This window comes from Neophocaena asiaeorientalis, unplaced genomic scaffold (genome assembly GCF_003031525.2).
Source record: "Neophocaena asiaeorientalis asiaeorientalis breed wild unplaced genomic scaffold, Neophocaena_asiaeorientalis_V1.1 scaffold232, whole genome shotgun sequence".
In the NCBI taxonomy this organism is placed as follows: domain Eukaryota; kingdom Metazoa; phylum Chordata; class Mammalia; order Artiodactyla; family Phocoenidae; genus Neophocaena; species Neophocaena asiaeorientalis.
The window spans coordinates 2,023,011-2,040,067 of NW_020175672.1; the positions used below are offsets into that span (position 1 = coordinate 2,023,011).

General features: G+C 37.6%; 1 pseudogene; it reads right to left on the reverse strand.

Annotated features, from left to right (window-relative positions):
• LOC112390759 (activator of 90 kDa heat shock protein ATPase homolog 2 pseudogene) overlaps positions 1-3,331 on the reverse strand; it is a 43,375-nt pseudogene extending 40,044 nt beyond the window's left edge.
• Positions 3,332-17,057: the final 13,726 nt, after the last annotated feature.

The window sequence follows — 17,057 nt, forward strand, 5'->3', positions numbered from 1 at the left end:
AATAGAGAAAAATTTCATCTTAATTTAATCTGAGAACTATTTCTAGAATGACACTGAAGCTGAACTTCTAGAAAACACACCATACATTCAAGTAATTTTTGAATCTTGTTAAATGCTTTTTAATGATGATGGCTTCTTTGAATCCAGTGTAATATAATGTTTCTTTCTATGTTTAGATGGTGATGATATGACAATGAAAGATAGGAAATCATATTTTACTCTTTTTTGCTATCAAATTCAAAAGAATTTGGTTGTCTGAAAGTAATGAATTAAAGGGAACATTTCCATAAATTATAAGGAGCAAAAGTGAGCTACATTAAACTGATTCTCTATACTTCTAAAAAAATAAAATGATTGATTTTCACATTTTAGTATATTATCATATATTGGCTTCAGGTGGACAGACCTTTGTGTGTGTGTGTGGGGGGGGGAACTGTATTTAAAGAGAAACAAAAGTACAAGCTATAAATAAATATTTTTTATTGTTACTGGTATACAATAAAAATAGGAAAATATTTTTCATTAAAATTGATGCCTTCCAACTTTTACTATTAAGGTTTCCTTTTCAACTCTGTATGGAGATTTCCAGTAAGGGGATAGAATTTTTTATTTTATTTATTTATTTATTTATTTTTGGTACGCGGGCCTGTCACTGTTGTGGCCTCTCCCGTTGCGGAGCACAGGCTCCGGATGCGCAGGCTCAGCGGCCATGGCTCACGGGCCCAGCCGCTCTGTGGCATGTGGGATCCTCCCGGACCGGGGCATGAACCCGTGTTCCCAACATCGGCAGGCGTACTCTCAACCACTGCGCCACCAGGGAAGCCCCTATTTTATTTTTTGATGTGTTTTCTGATATTTATTAAAATCCTCTCAGACAGTGGAGAAGAGTATTTAGCTTACTCTCCTATAGTGTCATTTACGGTTCAGGTATAAGTCTACAACGCTGTAATCAAGTATACAATACGGTATACACATCAACCTCTGTCTTTGCTCCATCTGACTCTGCTTCCTAATTAGAGGGAGGAAGTCTGATTGCCCAGAATATTTCATTCACAAGGCGAGGATGCCTTATTTCCCTTTCCAGTGTTAGTAGTATCCTCTCATCATTGGGTAGCACTGGAGAGTGTTAACTGAAGACAGAACAAGGGGAAAACGTACATCCCCATCAGCTTTTACCAAGTTTCATATGTAGAGTGGTGTTTGTCCTTCACTGCCATAGTTGCACTTTCTCAAAATTGACTGTATATTTGGATCCAGGATTTTCACCATGAAAGAAGGAAGATACAAATAGGGAATGGGAACAGAGAGAAAAATTCTGAAGGGCAACATTAGAGGAATAAGTACAAGCTGTGCTTGCTGGGAAGTTGAGAAGCAAAAACACCCATAGCCGTGAGCACATTTGAGCATATTTTCATCTCCGACACACCATCTCCCACTAAAAAGAATCAAGGAACTATGGAGAAATAGTTGCTTGAAGGGCCATGGAGGGAAAGTACAGTACTTTATAGTGCTAGAAAGTTTTTAAAGTGCTCAAAAAACAACAGGATCATGTCAAAAAGATAAAGGGCTCCTAATGGCTAAATCTTGAACAGTCTGAACATCAAAACAAATAGTGATGTTAATCAGTTCTGTGTTAAAAAGAAAAAGAATCTGTGTCCATGCTGATACTAGAGAAGAGAAAGCTCTTCCTTATAATAAAATGGATAAATTATAGTCATAAAATCCCTTTTTAAATCATAGAAATAAGTGATTTTGGGGGAAAATCATCAGTGCATGCTAAAACTAAAAAGGTTTGATGGAAAATAGATTATTTATAAGCGTCAGTTTATGTCATAAGTGATTAATTACAAAGAAAATGGTCACTTTTTAGTGGAGAAGCCTGGCGAATATATACCAAATGCCACCAAGTTAACATCACCAAATAATGGGATAAATTGAAATCATGTGTCTCTGGATGTGAGGCATTGAGAAGGACAAGAAATCACTTGTATTCCTGATTCCTGACAAAAGAGCATAACCTGTATCTATTTATGAGGCAACAATCAGAAAAAAGTTTCAGAAACATTCAGAAAAATCTCTGGTTACTACTATTGAGAAATGCCAATGCAAAATCTCTGGCTACTACTATTAAGAAATGTCAATGTCATGAATGGCAAAAGGTTAGGAACCATTCCTAATTAAATGAGACTAAGGAGACATGAAGGCTGGATTAGAAGAAATTCTAACAGAACTTCAAGACACTTGGCAAAATTTGAATATAGGTGGTATATTAAATTATAGTACTCTAAGATATTAAAATTCATCTATTTTATATTTGCATTATATATAAAATAATACCCTGTTGTTTTAGAAGATAAACATACTGAAACAATTAGGGGTAGACAATTATGATATCTTTAATTTACTCTTAAAATTGTTCAGCAAAAATATGTATATACACACACACAAAGTAAATGTGACAAAAGCGAACAATTGGTGAATGTGAGTGAAGAGAATAAGTTTATTAAGCATTCTTGTAGCTTTTCAATTCCTTTGTAATTTTTTAAATTAAAAGTTCAAAGAAAGATTGAAAGAACAAAGGGGTGGGGTACTCTTCGTTCATCCTGAACCGTACTATGGTACATTGCCCAAAGGTGGGAGTGGAGTTGGTCAAACAAAAGTTAGACACTTTGGGGGCTTTCCTGGTGGCTCAGTGGTTGAGAGTCTGCCTGCGGATGAAAGGAACACAGGTTCGTGCTCCGGTCCGGGAAGATCCCACATGCCGCGGAGCTGCTGGGCCCGTGAGCCATGGCTGCTGAGCCTGCGCGTCCGGAGCCTGTGCTCCGCAACGGGAGAGGCCACAACAGTGACAGGCCCGCGTACCGAGAAAAAAAAAAAAAAAAAAAATTTTAATCAAGATACCATAAATACCCTCTGTCCATCTCCCTAAAAAAATGTGTTTTCAATAAAATGTTACTCGTGTACATGATAATTATTAAAATTTGCAAACATTTTCTCATTTTGATGAACTCTACTATTAAAATAATAATTACTTTAAAACAAGAGGGCATAAGAGTTCCTAGAAAATTTGTAAAAATGAAAATCCCTAGCCACAACGCCTCCAAACTCTGACTCAGTAAATGTGTTGTGGGTACAGGCATCCGTATCCCTAACAAGCACTCAGGGTGATTCTGAAGCAGATCATTATAACCTACCTGGTAAGATACACTGAAGTGCTTTCAAGCTTCCTCCCATGGGAAGCCAGCTGAGTCTGGTTTTTGCCTAGGAGCAAGTGCAGGCTGTTAGCATAAGATTGAAGAAAGTCTTTTTCTAAAACCCAGGCAGCAGCCATTCTGGAGCAGCAAGGAAGAATCTATATAATTTTGGTTTTATGCTCTAAGACTGAACATTTAATTTCTCCCGCCCTTGACAAAGCATTTTGAACATTTTCCTTACTAACTCCTCCTCCTGTCCTTTTCATGGCTAGATAAAAATTAGGATTTAAATGTATATTAGATATTAGAATTTACAGGCATTTCCTTTTTAGCAATTAAAAATATAGAAAATTGCAAATAATAAACACCTGCCATTTAACTTTTGACATTTTTGTGATATTTTTTCTTTATTAAAAGTTTTTTTCTGCTAAAGTTGAAATTCCTATTGTTTGGAACTCCAGGTCCCATACCCATATCCCATTCTTACCCCCAAGAGCTAAGCATTATTTGGGATGCATTGTAAAAATTTTCTAGTTCATTTTTCTTACCTTTATATATACATATTTGCTCATAGAATATATATAGCTTTTTGAATGTTTTTCTTTATTTACATAAAGATACCATATCATACTGGGTGTTTCTCTTTGGTATTTTATTTTGTCAGTGAAAATATTTTTTAGTCTGTTCATGTTGATAAAGATAACTCTAGTTCTATCGACACACATTTAAGAGACATGTAGCTTAAAATGATACACTGAGAAGTCTAATGTTAAACAATTTCTATTGTCTCACAATTTCCATGGCTTAACCTGAGTGCTTTATTCAGACCCTATAGGCTTAAATAAAGGTTTCAGTGAGGGTTGTGGCCTCATCTGAAGATGTGGGACTCTCTTACATGCTAATGTAGCTGTTGGCAGAGTCCGGCTCCTTGCCATTGTAGGGTTGAGGTTGAGAGTTCTCTTCCATGTGGCCCCCTGCATTGGCAGTTCATAGCATGGCAGCTTAATTCTTCAAGGCCAGTGTAAGCATCTTCTGGCGTGTGTGTTAGTAAGGCTGAGACTTTATGCAGGCAGTCCTCTCTTCGCAGGATATGGTGGGGATATAAAAATGACAGTGCAAGCTGAAACCATGTAGAAAAATCTTAGCAATCAGTGAGACATTACAGTTTTCATTACTGTTTTCTGTGGCCTTAAATTTTTGTCAAAACATTTAAAAATTCTCTTATTATAGATTGAAAATATATAGAAAAAATTTTAAATAGTAAAACTAAAATATATCTAGAACTGTAATTTCAAACAGTAGAAACATTCAGAATTAGTGTTCGATTTCTTTGTAAAAAATAAAAAATGCTAATTATGAGTAGCTTGAACAGTGCTCACTTTCTTCTCATCCCATAATTTATTAAATGGAATGAGCATCTTTTCTATGCCTTGGTGAAATGTCATAGGCCATTCTAAGTTTGAGTTAGCTTCCGACACTTTAACCTTTGTACCTTCAATGTCATGAGATGGCTTCCAAGAGTTCCTTTTATGTAAAGTGTTCTACCAGCTTCTTCTGGACGTCTCCATCCTTTCCATCCCAACCACTCCATTTATGTTGGTAAGTTCACTTTTACTGAGTTCTTCAGGGTGCATCTCCTTTATGGTCACTTGTAGTTCTGTACCATTGTTGTAAATTATTAAAAGGATTACCTCCCCAAATTGACTTGTCTCATCACCATTAAATATTTCACAATTATTATAACTGCCTTAACCAATACTTGGAATTTGGGTGCAAATTTTACAGCTGCACTCTTATCAGCTCTAGTAGCTTCACCAAACAGCTTAATTTTAATCAATTTATACTACTTCTGAAACAATGAAACCAAACTTTACTGCAGTAAAAATTATTCCTTCATCCTCAGTAATTATCTTCTTTTTTTTCAATGAAGCAACTAAAGTCAGTGCTTTGACCTGAATCTACACAAACTGACTGGGATTTTTTGTGTGTTTATTACAGCCTTCAAAGTGGAAGTAAAAGCTTCATTCCTTAGTGCAATTTAAACTGAAGATATTGAAACAACTTTACCCTTTTTTTTTTAAATAGATTCATGGTACTCTTTCAATATCATTGAAATACCATTAGAAAAAGTAACTTCATGCAGGGATAAGTCTTGTCCTATTTCCACTTTGTTGTCTCCATATTCAAATACTCTAATCAAATCAAATTTTACTCCCAGTGTTTTCATTTTTCATTTCTTTCCTCTACATTTCTTTGTTAGTCAAGTCCCTCTATTGTTTATCCATTTCTGTGAAATGCTACATGTTTTATTGCAACACAAGGAGGTAATACAACTACATGCCTTGTTGTAAGTGCATGAAGTGACTAACATGTAGTGAACAACTGTGAACAGACTTTGAAAGAAAATCAGTGATTGGTCACTGATCATGATGTGCATCTGTTATTTATAGTTATATGTAGACTGAAAAACTGGAAGCAAAATTTGTATATTTGCAAATACAGTTAATATGCAAATATATGAAATCTGGATGATATATTTGGGGGACTGGTGATAGTTATCTAAAGTATGGTAAACGAAATTTGTGCATATCAGAACCATGCTAAGCAATGACGGTATATTGTAACCTAGTCACAATAGTGACATTCTATCATCTCTTCTATTGATTAGACACAAGTGACAGGTCCCACTCACACTCAAAGGGAGGGGATTATACAGAGCATAACACCGGAGGGGGAGGGGTGGTGATCATGAGGGCCATCTTAGAATTTTACCTACCATAGCATTTGTAATTTTATTAGATTCTGCCTAATTCTGTGGCATTGCATGTTCCCACCGGGAGTATATGAGGATTACTGCCTCTCCACAGTTTCACTGAAACTATTATCAGATATTTATTTTTGCCAGTTCAATAGATTAAAAGCCCTATCTTTGATTGAAATTTCATTGCCTTAATTTTCATTGAAATTAAATATTTTTCATGTTTTTAGCCAATCTGCTTTCTCTTTTGAATTACCTATATTCATTTCTTATTTTCCTATTGAATTGTGGATATTTTTCATTTTGCTTCTTAGGAGTAGTTTATATAGTCTGGATAGTAACTCTTAGTATATTACATACAATGAAAATTTATCTTCTCAGTCTAGTCTATTCCTAGCTTTAATTTAGTTAATCATGTCTTTTACTGTATAGAGGTTTTAATTTATTAAAATTTATCAATCTTTCCCTTCATGCTGTTTCAAAAACACTCCCCGAGCCCTAAACCAAGGTCATTAATATTTTTCTTCACAAAAAATAGTACCAAACTATGGAATTAACAATTGATTGCTAAACCATGAAAATTACTCTAAATGTGTTTCAATAACTAGTTTAGATTCTAAATAGACAAAGTTAAAATTTAATATCAAAAGCAAACATAAATATAGGGAGAGTTCAAACAAATCATTACTGCTGCCTTAGTGGTATTTTCAAAAGGATGAATAGTGCATTCTGAAAGCAACCCCTTCCAATAGGACATAGGTAGAAGATATCAAAGACAATTTCAGATTCGGCAAAAAAGGAATATGACTAAGATATCTTGGCAAATTTACACCTAAAGTTAAATGAAAAGTGCTATTATTCATTTTTAAATATCTCAAATGCATTAGAATGGCAACATTATTACAAAAACTGCGCTACAAATTCAAAGCTTGGCCTCTTTGGTCTGAAGCTTGGCCAGAACAATTTATTTTCTAGAATATAAGGTCTGTTTTCTTCTTCTTTACAAGTAGGCTAATACAAAAGCACTTCAGTTAATAGGAAAGCCAAAGGATTGAGTCTTTTCATCAAAACACAAAAGAGAAATGCTGTCAAATTAGAGATAGATCTGTTTATTTGTATAAAGATAAATTAAAAATGCATCTGTAAAACAAAGTCAGCTTTTTTGTACTTGGCTTTCATCTGAAATAATCTAATGCAAATAGGAACACACTTGTATACTATGTGTGTTTGTTAATTAGAAATGGCTTTTAAAAATAGCACCCCAAATGCCCATTATTTAATTTCCAACAACTCCTCAATCTCACCAAGTTTTTGTTAAAATTGTCATTATATTACTGGGTTGCAGTTCTCTTCTGTTTCTATGAAGCAGTTCTGGAACAAAATATTTTTCTGTTTTTAAAACAACTTTAATTTGTTTAATACATATTGTTTCACGTGGAAAATATGCACACCCTTGAAAAGTCTATTTCTATTATCTATATGTTCAGTATCAATGTGCAAAGAGAACCCTACAATTCAGCAAGAAACTCCACAAGGATCCTCTTAACCAATCCAGAGTCAGGATATCTGGTCATCTGGTCAGAGTCGGGATATCTGCAGAGTTTTGCAGTACAGCCTGTTGCCTTGTGGATTGCCGTTTATTCCCTGTAGACAATGCATCAACATCTGAAAACTTGAAGTTTTAAAAGAAAAAATTTTCAGGCATATAGACTCCTACGTCAATCTCCAGATGGTTTCAGTGCATTTTAAAATTTCAGTCTCAGAAATTCTCTGTAGGATTTTCTATCTTCTTAATTCTTTAGTCTAAGAAATGTTCAGTTGGGTGTTTTCTGTTTGCTCTCTTTGAATTTCCCTTATATTTTCATAACCTTTAATAATAACCACTTATTTTAAAAATCTCATTAAATGGCAAAAGCACAGGTGGAAGTTCTCTTTTATAAGGTCTCACACAGTCTTGCATGGCCCTGAGAGATGTGAATGTCTGAGGAATGTATAGACATTGGTTTTATGTTTGTACATTCAAATAGCACATCACAATACTGTGGAGAATTGAGACTAGCCCATTGTATTTGCCCCTCCAAATCCACCCCCCTCTTCTTCTCAGGGGAGGGGGAGCGTGACCTAAAGGGACTAAATAGGAAGGCTCCTATGCCCTGGATTGTCCAGTTGTGAAGGGCCAATGGAAATCCCAGCAGAAGATGAGACAGGGAAGAAAATGCGTTGAGGGTATGTTTTTCCTTGGCTCCCTTATAACAAGACCAAAAGTCACTGCTCCTGGCAAGGCAGCCAACTTATACTCTTTGCAAGTTCCTGGAACTGCCTTCCCCACCCCGTTTCAGGCTGAGGGGTGGTAACAACTTGGCAGTTACTAGCTCTGTGTTACTCCACAATTCTCTGGGTACCCCTACAATCATACTTCTGCAGTAAATTGCTTTTTTGTAAATAAACTTGTCTCAAATTATTCTATTTTAAGTAGACCATGTTTTTACTGGGGATTCTGGTATACTCACCAGGATCTAGAGAATTAATTATTCTCTAGACCAAATTATAAATATATTTTACATACACACAATTTTTCTGATTCAATCATCCAGCAGCCACTAGCAGCGCAACAACTATTTGGAGGCATTCTTGACATTTTTTTTAGTGTCTAAAAGGAACCTTGAGAGAATGTGATAGTGTATCCAGGTTGTGCCTGGACCAGTCACATGAACTGAAGGGGCTAATATTTTCTCACACAGGTTGTGGAACAGGGAAAGACAGACTTGTGCTGGGAGTGAAATACCAGGGACCAGAAGAAATACTTGAGTTCTGCGTAAATCGTTCGCTAGAGGAGCCACAGGGATGGCCAACCCTCAACAGAGATTACATGAGCAAAAGAGAAAGGATGGCTGTGAGACGGGAGAATTTTAGAGAGGAGTCCTGCTGGTGTAAAGTGCTAATGAGAGTCCCCTGAAGATTCTGGTCTGAGGGGTTCAGATCACTGTGTGAGAAATTTATGTGGACTGTGGATATACTGCTGAAAAAAATTTCACCAAGGACTTCCTGAGCTCTCATAGTTCTGAGAGAACAGGAAGAGGAAGATAAGGAGGTAACATGTACTTTCTATAAGGAATAAGATCTGCCAGCTGGGCTGTGGTGGTGCAGACTTGAGGAACAGGAAGTGGTATTCATCCTTGAAGTTTGGTCTTCCACCAAGGCAAGAGTCTAGGGTAGAGTGGGATAAGCAGATACCCTCCCATCATTTGATCATGGGCCTCATAACAGTCAGGTCTTGTACTAAAATGTGTTGGCTAGAGAAAACACCATCTCCCAATCCCCATTCTTTTTTTTCTTTTTTTTGGAATCCTATTTCTAGTATATTCCTCACAACAGAGTTGACTAACAAGGACAAGATCAGCTCTAACCTAACTTCCGGGGGAGTGCCTGTGAGGAGCAAGGGACAGGAACCTTCTCCAGACAGAAGTCACCAGTCCAAGGGAAAAATTCTCCCCAAAATGGCGTCACAGTTGGCTTGGCCAACACTCCTAGGAAAAGAACTTAGGGGTTGGATTAAAGGAAGAACCTTTGAGTCTTGAGTTGGTAGAGGCCTGGATAGTAATTAAATATCATGTCAATCTTCCCATTGACTCTTTTTAAGAAGGAACATATTGTGAACCCACTCAATGAACAAATATGGAAATATCATGTGAAATGAGCAAAGGATTGTTCTAGGCACAAAAAATCCCGCCTCGCAGCACTTAGATCTAGTGTGGAAAGACAACAGACAAGATTAATGAGTCAGGTATGTCGTAGGTCAGGGGTCCCTAACCCCCAGGCCTCGGACCGGTACCGGTCGGCAGCCTGTTAGGAACCGGGCCGCACAGCAGGAGGTGAGCGGCGGGGGAGCGAGTGAAGCTTCACCTGCCGCTCCCCATTGCTCCCCACCGCTCGTGTTACTGCCTGAACCATCCCCCCGACCCCCCGTCTGCGGAAAAACTGTTCCACAAAACCAGACCCTGGTGCCAAAAATGTTGGGGACCGCTGTTGTAGGCGTTACTGGTGATAAGTGCTAAAGAGCAAAACAAACTGAGAAGTGGTCTAAGGAAAACGTGAGGGAGGGAGATGTGTTGACAACTGGGAGAAGAGTATGCTGTGCCCAGAGAGCAAGTAGACTGAACAGAAGTCTCCTGCTCCAGGAGCAGCGGTGGGGCCAGTGCAGCTGCAGTGGAGTGAACCAGGGAGAATAGCAGAAGAGGTCAGAGAGCCAAGGGGACCTAGACCCCGTGAGGCCATTGGAAGGACTTTGGCTTTATCATGGAATGAGGTGGAGGTGATGGAGGGTGATGACAAAGGAGGGATGTGATCTGACTTCAGTTTGGGCAATGTCGTTCTGGCCGCTGGGTTGAGAGGTGACTGAAGGAGAGCAGGAGCTGAAGTAGGAGGCCAGGGAGGAGGCCACTGACTGAGGGCAGCCAGAGGCTTGGTGGCTTGGGGGAAGGTGACAGCAGGGAAGGGAATGAGGTCTGGTCCAGTTCTGGCTGTGTTGTAGATGTAGAGACTGCAGGCCGTGATGACCTGACCTTACCCTTCCTCCTATGCCAGAGGGAGCCTCCACCACACTGTCTGCCCCACATCTTGTGGAAAAGCAGCTCAGGTAGATTTGCTGAGGGCCGAGAATATTCACCAGTTGAAGAGGAGGTATTTCATACAAGGAAAACCATTTTTTCTTAGAGGTAGCCTCCTCTTAAGTAAAAGATTTGCTTTTATCAAATTTGTATTTCCTTATGATGTTGAGAGAACTAAATTTATATATAAATAAATATATATATGGCATTATATATAATTTATATATAAAATAAATATAGCATTATATATAATTTATACATTAAAATATAGCATTATATAATTTTTATATAATATATAAAATGTATATATAAATACATACTACATACAATTTATGTATATTTGTATATATCATTATATATAAATACATATTTATATGTAAATATATAGAGATAGATAGCTTTCAAAGGGGCTAGGGATGGCTAATGATCAAACTTTTGTTTCCTGAGTGCATTAGGCTAATTGAGGGCTAGGGCTAAAAGAATGAGAGTACTACAGGGATTTTGCCTAGCCTAGCCATGTAGACATCTTCTGCACCAGCACTAAAAGTCATAATGCTGAGGCTGTCCAGGGTCCTCTGAAAATATGTCAGATCTGAGGAAAGCATTGGCTCCAAATCACAGAAAAAAACAAACAAGAAAACCCAAAAAACCTGCATAATGAAAAATAAATATTAACTTTTAGTTAAATGTCTACCAATGTAGACCCTTATGTCAACAATTGTATTAATTGTCAAATTTTGAATTCTAAAAAAAACAGTCATGATATATGAGAACAATTTTAGGTTACCTCTTTTCACCTTGCAGGAATCCTTGAGTTAACATGATTAATACAGCACAACCAGAGTCAATTGTAATTTTAAAAGTCACTTCCAGCTAAATAACTTCAAAAGCAAAGTTATAACAATCCTTTCAAAATTATTTACTGCAAAAAGTCATTTGATGTGTTATTTGGATGTCCCACTAAGTCTGAGAAAGGAGAGATAAATGTCTAATGGGAGTCACAGGGATCTTTGGATGAAATGGGGACACCAACCAGGGAACCTTCTTAAATGTCTTAATTTTCCCATGGAGTCCTCAGTGAAAAGTTTAATGTCTTATGAAGTTAAGATCCACCAAAATGCTAATTCCGCTTCAAGGTAGGATTGGAACAAATCAGAGGCTGCTGGGAAGAAAAAATTAAGTCTGTTTTGCATTGAAATATGCTAAATGTTGACTCTGACCATTTTTTAGAAATAAGCTAAAAAGAATAAACATAGAGATCATTGTTTTGGGAAAATGTCGTAAACTGAAGTTTTGATTTTAGTTTGCAAGAGGTATGAATTATGTTCAAAATTTTTTGTGGTATGTTTATAATTTGTAGATTATCTGGCAGAAAAGAAAATAAAGCTTACTGCTTTAAAAATGAACATGAATTCTTAGAAAAGGGAATGATAAAAATGAATTATCCAGAAAATTTTCTCTGACCCCAAGCGAAAGAAGAGCCGTAAACTACAGCAGCTGTAACACTTCCATAACAAGGAAACGGCTGAATATGCTGGTAGGAGTATTTCTAAGAGTTAACAAGAGGGGGAAAAGAACTAAAAATAGCTTAAACAAAATTACTTCAAGCAATAAATTGTCATCTTATTAAAATGTAAGTTGCTGGATGCTGTATGTATTAAATCATTGCAATAATGGGAAGATTTGCACCAGGATTTGCAACCATTATGAGATAATGATTGCAAGTTTTACCATTTTTCAGGTCTGATAGCTTGAAATGCCCAACTTGAAACACCTCCCTTTCCTATTTCCCTTCTGAAATTAACCTATTTCCCAATCTGAAGGAACAATAGTAAGGATATATCTCTTTTTCTTTGTTGTCCAATTTGATAATTCTTATTCATCACAAATCGCAAAAGAGTATCCTTTTCATTTATCATTAACTGAGAGGAGGAATAGGTTTAACAAAGTTCTCATGTTCTTTTTCTTTTAATCTACAATTTCAGAATATAGTGGTCTACCAGAGGTCTTATTCCTCAACCAAATGCAAGAGGCTAAAAGTACATTTAAGGCACTGGGTGGAGATTCAAGAGCTTGCTTGGGATTCAGACAGCTCTTGGTCTGAATCATAGCTTTGCTTCTTCCTGACCAGCCTTATTACTACTTTCTGTAAGACTCACTTCCTTAATTGGTAACTCAGGGGTTTGGTAAGTTATCTTATTAGATATATGTAAGACATTGTCCAACTTATATTTATTTTTGGAATATTAACCATAAATTTTTTTCATTATGAAATTATTTAATCTACTCAGAATAAACTTTCTAATCAATAAGCACAAGATATACCCATGCTTTAGGAATTGTATTAAAGGCCACAGCACCTTAAACTTTAGGTGGGATGCATTTGATGGCCCATTAGTTACCTCATCATTGTGGGTGCTTTCTCTCTCCCTAAACCTACTGCATATCAATCCTACACCAGGCCTCATCAAGAACAGGTCCTGAGGCTCCATCCAGAGACTTTGATCTTCAAGAGTTAGGAGAGTTAAGAGACAAAAATGCAAACCAGCTATGTGAGCAAGTGTCCTTGAGCTATGAGCTGTTCTAGTTGATAGAATTGTTACAGTCTGAAGAGCCTGTTATTCCCTGATCAGAATCTGTTGCCCTGGGGTATTCCATTTCACTGCTTACTAGAGTTGGTTATATACAAACTAATTAACTGTAATGTGTTGATACTAGATATAATTATTGAACAAATGACTCTGTTACACCTGCCCATCTAGCTATAGGATATTTTGGTTATACAAGTAGACATTCCTCATTTGTTGATGCTGATAAGATGCTGAGGCCACCACTGGGACCTAGTATCTCAATTCACAGATTAAATTAGTTAATATATCTTAAAGCACTTAGGCCTGTGCTTCATACTTTGTTAACAACATATTAATGTTCATTTTTTTTTAAGAGCCAAAGAAAAACAAAAACCGTCGGTGTAGCCACATGGGAAGGGGGTACAGACTGTATTTCAGTTTGAAAAGTGAGTAACAATTTGACTCAAATCTCAGGCATGTGGAACACGAAACCATTTTTCTCCCTTAAATCCCTGTTGCAGGCCATGAATAAGGCTTAAAATTCCTGCTTGTGCAGGGATATGAGCCCAGTCATGCCTCAGCCACTATCTCCTCTTCTTTAGGTAACTTCAGCAAAGTGAGAAGGTAATCCCAGATTTGTGTGTGATGATAAATTGTTTCTGTCCCCTTGCAAGTACCTTTCAACCTGAGAAAGATTTAGGATTCAGTATAGGAATGTTTGAGAGGATCCACCCCATAACTTTTATATACGTGGGTTAAGAAGTTTGTGTAGTTTTGATTTTTTATGTGCTTGAAAGGTTTAAGATAATTTAACCCATAAGAGTAAATTTAAATGTCTAACTCAGTATTTGACTTAGGCTTGTGTTTTTAAGTTGAAATCTTACCATTTCTATATAGCGTTAGAACGTTTAATCGTCTTCAGGATTCAACATCTTTAAAAGCTTAATTTATTAGAATGTAAGTACTCAAGAAGATTTTGTTTGTCAGACAAGTGAAGTTTTTTTTTTTTTTTAATTTATTTATTTACTTATTTTTGGCTGTGTTGGGTCTTCATTTCTGTGCGAGGGCTTTCTCTAGTTGTGGCAAGCGGGGGCCACTCTTCATCGCGGTGCGCGGGCCTCTCACTGTCGCAGCCTCTCTTGTTGTGGAGCACAGGCTCCAGACGCACAGGCTCAGTAGTTGTGGCTCACGGGCCTAGTTGCTCCACGGCACGTGCGATCCTCCCAGACCAGGGCTCGAACCCATGTCCCCTGCATTAGCAGGCAGATTCTCAACCACTGCACCACCAGGGAAGCCCAAGTGAAGTATTTTTAAAGGAAATAGAACATATTATCTTTATAAATGCCATTTATGTTTATAGGTGATTAATTAGAAATGTGATCAAATTTTATTCAGAGGCCTCCTTAAAGCGATTGCTAAGTGTGCTAGACTAACATATATAATAAGCGGATTTGTAAGAACTACATTTTTAAATTTTATAACTATAATGAGTGAATACTGATATTTTAAAAACAGCTGCAGTTGCTGTTATCGTCCTAATTTTCATCATCACTGGTGCTTGTGTTAGTCTGCTGGGCCTGCCATAACAAAGTACTGCCAACTGCGTGGCTTAGACCACGGAAATTTATTGTCTCACGGCTCTGGAGGCCAGAAGTTCAAGATCAAGGTGTCAGCAGGGTTGGTTCCTTCTGAGCCTTGTGAGGAAGAATCTGTTTGTGCCTCTCCCCTAGCTTCTGGTCATTCGTCTCCTTGTCAGCAGCAGTCTCTGGTGTTCATTGCCTTGTAGGAGCACCATCCCAATCTCTGCCTCTGTCTTCAAACGGCTTCAAGTCTGTCTTTCTAACCCAAGTTCCCCTTTTGATAAGGATACCAGTCACATTGGATTAGGACCCACCCTAATGACTTCATTTTGACTTGATTGCCTCTGTAAAACTATCTTCAAATAAGATCACATTCTGAGGGACTGGGGGTTAGGACTCCCACAAAATGTTTTTTGAGAGATCCAGCTCAACTGATAACACTGCCTTGATAGGTTTTCAGCATTCCTTTCAGCCATGTTGAAATTCTTCTCTTCAGTAATCTGTGTTTTGCTTTTACAATGTACCAGTTTTTAAACTGATATCACAAAGCCCTGTGTTCACATGGTGGCTCTGCCTTTCACTCAGTGGGTAAATGGGTTTCTATGATATTGTTTCTGTAAAATGGGAATAGCAGTGCCATTATATGAATTAAATAAAGTGGGTAAGTTACAAAGAAGAATTTCTTGTAAATAGTGGAATCTTGGTAGGTGGAAGCTGCTAGAACCACTGTTATTACTACATTTTCTATGTCCTGGGGGACAAAGAAATGTTTGTTCTTATGTATATTTAAATTCCTGATTTTATTAGCTGTTATAACAAACTTACCACAAATGTAGTGGCTTAAAACAACACAGATCTATTTCCTCACAGTTCTAGAGTTCAGAAGTCCCAAATAAAGTTCATGGGGCTAAAATCAGGGTTGTTAGCAGGGCTGGTTCCTTCTTGAGGTTCCAGGGGAGACTCTGTTCCTTGCATCTTCTAGCTTCTAGAAGTTGTTAGCATTCCTCGCTTTGTGGCCACATCACTCCAATGTCTGCTGCCTGTCATTGTCACATAGCCTTCTCTGGACTGTAATTCTACTGCCTCCCTCTCAGAAGGACCCTCATGATTATATAGGGGTAATCAGAGTAATCTCTTCATCTCTAGATCCTTAATTTAATCCTGGGTGTACAACCCTAACTTTGTCATGTAAGGTGACATATATTCACAAGGTCTAGGGATCAGGGCACAAACATCTTTGGGGGCCATTATTCAGCCTCTCACACCAATTTTTGGATTAAAACATTCTCTCAACATTTGAAAACTAGGATTCTTGCTAAATTGTAGCAGACCCCAGCAAATGGCAATAATGTGTAATTGTGTATGTGATGGTGGCCTTGGTTAAATTTGCTATTATGTAGCATGGGAAGAGAGAGTATTATACAGATGGCAGTACTGAGGCAGAAAGTGGGGGAATAGGGGCATCAGAGGTGTTATACAGAAAAACGTCACAGTACTGCTCCAAGAAAGTATTGAGCTCTGACTCCAAGAGGAAAATTATATTTCCAGGAAAAAGGATTTAACCCAGCCATACCTGCCTCCACCCAGTAAGAGCATTGTAAGCTTGGGAGGAGTCTGAGGGACTGCCAAGACTGGAGTCCAAGAGCAGGGAGAGTCAAGGTCACTCAGTCTCCCAAATAAATGGAGCTGTGCATCCCGCGGATGTCTCCTGCAGCTGTAGAGCATCGTGTAGGGAAAGCAAGCCTTCCTCACAAAGCAGCAGATGCAGACAGGAGACATGTTCAGACGTTCAGAGTAGTAGTCTCTCCTTCCCCTTTCAGAATCTCTTATTGGTTTTAATTCTGACAGAGATGTCTCCATGTTAAAATTAAAATCCAGGAATAATTAAGAGATAGGGGAATTCATAGGATACAAGGAAAATCTGTTAGAATTAGGAGCAAGAGACTAAGATTTATAACTCTACTAATATGCAGATAAGATATCATTAATATCATCCTTCAAAACACCCGGAAATTCTGGATAATATATAACAAACATCCTTTTAAATGTATAACCTAGCTTTTGACAAATCAAGAGAATTCCCTCAGGGGCCAAAAATAAAGAGGAAGCTGAAAGCCAAGGAATTAAGCTGTCACTTCCAGTGCCTCGGAGGCATCTGACTTTAAATGTCTTCCTTGACTTTAAGCATGTTAACTCAATTATGCCTGTGAAAGTTCTGAAGATGAAATAACCACCAAAAAGTAGAACATCTCAACCAAGAGTGGAGAAATAATATATATGAAAAAAGAAATAGAAATTCAGGGGACTACTTGAGAGGGGCCGCTGAAATAATTTTCTCCTTGGACCTA